Below are 5103 nucleotides of genomic sequence, written 5' to 3'. Positions count from 1 at the left end.
TCTTACCACTCCCTCTTTCTTCCAGCTGCCTTGTGTACTGTAGTGAATTCTGGCTCCCCTTTGCGATCTCACTTGTTTGTCATTTGGGGGCGAAGGAATGCAAGTGTACAAGTGAAAATATACTCTTTCAAGGTACAGGCCGCAGTGGTGCAAAATAACCTCCCTTGCACACAGACCCTGGGTACTTCCGGATGTGGCTGATTTAGCCATGCCTAGTCATTGGTCAAGCTGCAACTTCCGGAGCTCCGGAATCCAAATAACATTCTGTAGCCAGATAGGGAGTCCCCCTTTCCCCAACCCCAAATGTTTTGGGGAGAATATTTTTTGTAGGGCCTATGGCACTTCCCCTCTTGTTGTGGTCCCAGTTGTGATTGGAGATCCCATTTGGCTAGAGTTTTAGGGTGGAAAGAAAATACATGGATGGGAAGACAACGCTATTTAGAAACTGAAGGGTTAAAATAGCAGAGTGGATTCCTAAAGAGGAGGGACAGATAATAGAAAATGGAATGATTTCAAATCTCCGGTGCCAAATCATTATTCCCCAGGGTCTAGAAAGAACTTGTGGACGTTATGTGCTTTTCTAAATTAATCTTTTAACCTGCACCTTTAGCGAGGCTTCTGCTTCCGGATTCTTTGCAGGTTTAAGATTGGTTCAATTATACATTTTTTCTGGATTTTTCCTTTCTCTGCCTTTCTATGTTTCATTCTGCAACCACTACATGGCGGTGTGGTATAGCAGAATTGCATACATACTCAAGAGTTTTATCCCACCATTTCTAAACAATACCACACTTTCCTCAATCTAGAAAAAGCTGGGGAAATGGTTATAAAGAACAGGAGGATGACTACATAATGTAAAAGTACTTGCAAACTACCGTGAGTGAGCTATCATGAGTGCTTAATAAAAGCCTTTTGTCAAAAGGCACTATATCAGAAACACTGTCTATAATATCTTACAAATGTTGGAGAATGGGTGTGGTGCCCAGCAAATTGTGAATTATAGCCCAAACATCTGGAGGGCCACAAGTCACCCATCACTGCTGTCGATGTTCAAATGTTGTCACCATCTTCAAAAGAAGGAAAAGGGAAGATCTGGAGAAACTATATATCACTCAGCATGAAGTTGATCCCATGCAAAATTTTAGTACATATTAGTAAGTGGTTGGTCTACAAACATCTAGAAAATAAGCATGAATTACTAGGAGCCAGCATGGGTTCACCAACCTTCTCTATTTATATAGAGTACTTGGGAACACCATGGACATAGCGAGGTGCTTCTCATAATCATTGCGGCACACTGTGGCTTATTTAAGCCATGCTGGGTTGCACCCTTGCGGCTGGCCGTGTTGCATTTTCAAACTGTGGTAGGTGGTTGCCATGGCATATTGTGACATCCGAACCTGGTGCAAGGTGGGTTGTTGCCATGAATACCATCCATAACCCGTAATCTGGTTTAGGGTTGTGGGTGGTTTGTTAATCACATAAATAACCCTTGTGGTGGGTACGGACATCATGTTAAGCCATGGAGATCGCCTGCTGTGGCTTGAATATCCGCAATGACAGCCAGCATGCGCCACAACCCATTGTGGTGATTGTACGAACCAAATCAGTATATCTTGATTTCAGCTGAGTGTTTAACAATGTTTCCCTGACATCTTTATTGACCAGATGGTTACATGTGAGTTGGACACTGCTACTGTTGGGTGGATCCAGAGCTGGTTGCACCACCATACCCTACGGATGCTCATTAGTTGCTCGGTGTCAACCTGGAGGGAGGTTTTGAGCAGAATGATGCAGGGCTCTGTCCTTGGGTCTGTGTGGTTCAACGTTTTTATAAATTACTTGGATGGTAATTACTTGGATGCAGGGGTGGTGGTTATAAATGTTAAGTATTGTGCTTTTAGGTAGGTAAAGAAAACCAAAGATATGAGATTAGGATGGGGATAGACCTGGTTTGATAGAAGTAGGACTAATGATACCCTTGAACATTTATACCCAAATTCAAGATGTCCATGGGAGAGGATTAGAAGGCTGCAAACTGGATGAGGGGTGCATGTGAAACCAACATTTCCTTCTTTGCCCTTGTCTTGGGGTTTCGCATCTGGACAGGAGAAGAGATAGGTTTCGCCCCCATCTCAAGCAGATGTCTGACTCGCATGGCAACATTTATGCTTTTCAGTGAGAGGATAGGTAGTATGGAGAGGAACTTCACTAATATGAACGTTATTACCTGCTCCCTGTTCCCATGATCAGTGAAAGGTTTTTTGTTTTCTTTAGAAGGAGAATTCACAGGGCTTATTTACGATTATGCAAGTTGTTATTTTCACACAGAGATCTTGATTGCAATGTTCTAAAGGGTTGGGGGGTATCCTCTTTCTATAATCTCTGGCATTGAGAAAATGTAAATAACCCATCCAGAATGAGTCTTCTTAAGAAAAGGAATGCAGAAAGGGCGGGGAAAGGGAAGGTAATATAATACAGCACGGAAAGAAGTTTGTTTGCAGTGAGGGAGCAGTCTATAATCCTTAAGACAAGCCTTAACAACTTTGACACATCACACTTAGCAAGGAGCTCCAGTTGCTGGGGAACATGGGTGGGAGGATGCTATTGTACCTGCATTCTGCCTATGAGTTGCTGGTTGACAGCTGGTTGGCCTCTGTGTGAACAGAGTGCTGGACTAGATGGACCCTCAGTCTGATCCAGCATGGCGCTTCTTATGTTCCTATGACCTATAGTCTTTAGCTGCACCATGGCAAATATGATGCATGTATTATTATTCTTCAAACTGATTATTATTTATTCTTCAAATTCAAATACTGTTTTCCACGAAGGTATCAAAGCAGTGAACATCAAATACAATGACACAAACACAACAAGCTTCGAAGAACTGCACAATAATTTCTTCTTTTTTGTCACTTGATGAGCAGTTGTGTAGCGCTGGAAGATAAGAAATGGCCCCTTCTATTGAGTCAGACCCAGGGGCATTGCTAGCGACTTAACATTTTGGGGGCCAGGCTCACACGGCACAAATCTGCATAAAATTGCCTATGCTAATTCCTATATATTGTGGAGGAACCCCAAAAGGTGGGTCCCCTTTGTTCGCTGAGTGGTGGTCAAAGACTCTCATGACACAATTTCTCTCTCTCTAGAAAGTTGGTAAGCCCTCAGAGGACGTGAGGAACTGCCCACTAATTTCAGGAAAGGCTAACATATTTATAGGGTCAGTTCCCCTTAGAAACAATGGCAGAACTTCCCCACCAATCATAATACAGTTTTTTAATACAGTAACCATTGATAGACAAGGCATTTATGCATGTGCAGAGTGCAAATAGTGTTAAGACTAGAAAAACAATATGTAAATGGGTATTGCAATCATTTAAGCAATTACTGAGGAATCTGTATAATGACCAAGTAGCAACGGTAAGAACAGACCACGGAACAACGGACTGGTTTAAGATTGGGAAAGGAGTATGGCAGGGTTGTATACTCTCACCTTACCTATTCAACTTGTGCGCAGAAGTTAAAATCGCAGGAAGAAACATTAACAATCTCAGATATGCAGATGATACCACTTCGATGGCTGAAAGCGAGGAGGAGCCGAGGAGCCTTATGACAAAGGTGAAAGAAGAAAGTGCAAAAGCTGGGTTGCAGTTAAACCTCAAAAAAACCAAGATTATGGCAACCAGCTTGATTGATAATTGGCAAATAGAGGGAAAAAACGTGGAGGCAGTGACAGACTTTGTATTTCTGGGCACAAAGATTACTGCAGACGCTGACTGCAGCCAGGAAATCAGAAGACGTTTACTTCTTGGGAGGAGAGCAATGACAAATCTCGATAAAATAGTTAAGAGCAGAGACACCACACTGACAACAAAGGTCTGCATAGTTAAAGCAATGGTATTCCCCGTAGTAACCTATGGCTGCAAGAGCTGGACCATAAAGAAGGCTGAGCGAAGGAAGATCTATTGAACTGCGGTGTTGGAGGAAAATTCTGAGAGTGCCTTGGACTGCAAGAAGACCAAACCAGTCCATACTCCAGGAAATAAAGCCAGACTACTCACTTGAGGGAATGATACTAAAGACAAAACTGAAGTACTTTGGCCACTTAATGAGAAGACAGGACACCCTGGAGAAGAGGCTGATGCTAGGGAAAGTGGAAGGCAAAAGGAAGAGGGGCCGACCAAGGGCAAGATGGATGGATGATATTCTGGAGGTGACAGACTTGACCATGGGGGAGCTAGGGGTGGCAACGGCTGACAGAAAGCTCTGGCGTGGGCTGGTCCATGAAGTCACGAAGAGTTGGAAGCGACTGAACGAATAAACAACAACAAACAAGCAATCACACATCCAACTGTTTCCCTTTTGCGGTTTAGCTTGCTTTGAAAATATCTCACTCCACCCTCTAACTGTTTTCTGTAGAGACACAGTCTTGTGACATGTATTTGAACATAGACTGTTAGTTGTGAAAGTGGTCGCAGTCTTAATATATTTTAGTTACGCTGAAAGAATGAATCTTTTGATTTATAATGAAGAGCCAAAGCAGTTTATTTTCCTATACCGGTGGGCATAGGTGAAAGACCACCCATCTTGTTTTCCTCGACAATCTCCCTCCTGGTGGTCGATACCATGCCCGTTACTCCAGAGTTCTCCCCATTAGGGTTCTAATCCCACTCTCTTGCTCTGCAGCATGCTCTACAGATTCTCTGGCAATTTGAGAAGCCAAAAGTTTTAAAGTATCTGTAGGAACGTTCACAGTTTTCTTACAAAATATTGTCATAATATTTAAAGCACAGCAAAAGCATATAGCGATCAAAATAACTATTGCTACTACAATTATGATTCCTTTCACAAAAGCTCTTAACCATCCCCCCATGTTAGGGAGCTAGCTTCATAGGCTTTCCCAATTCGTCTCACTTTCTCTTACTGCTTGAAACACTTTAACTGCCTTTTTAATTTTTTCCTACTTCTTTTTGCACTTCACCTGCTTTGCCTACATAAAAACAACAGGTCCGATTCAGAAGAGCACAGGTGCCACCCTGCTGAGCTAAGAGAATATCCAAGGCCAACCTGTTTTGAACGACCATGTATTTAAGGGAGGTTATT

This window comes from Elgaria multicarinata, chromosome 14, assembly GCF_023053635.1.
Source record: "Elgaria multicarinata webbii isolate HBS135686 ecotype San Diego chromosome 14, rElgMul1.1.pri, whole genome shotgun sequence".
NCBI lineage: Eukaryota > Metazoa > Chordata > Lepidosauria > Squamata > Anguidae > Elgaria > Elgaria multicarinata.
Note: the sequence above shows the minus strand (reverse complement) of the source record.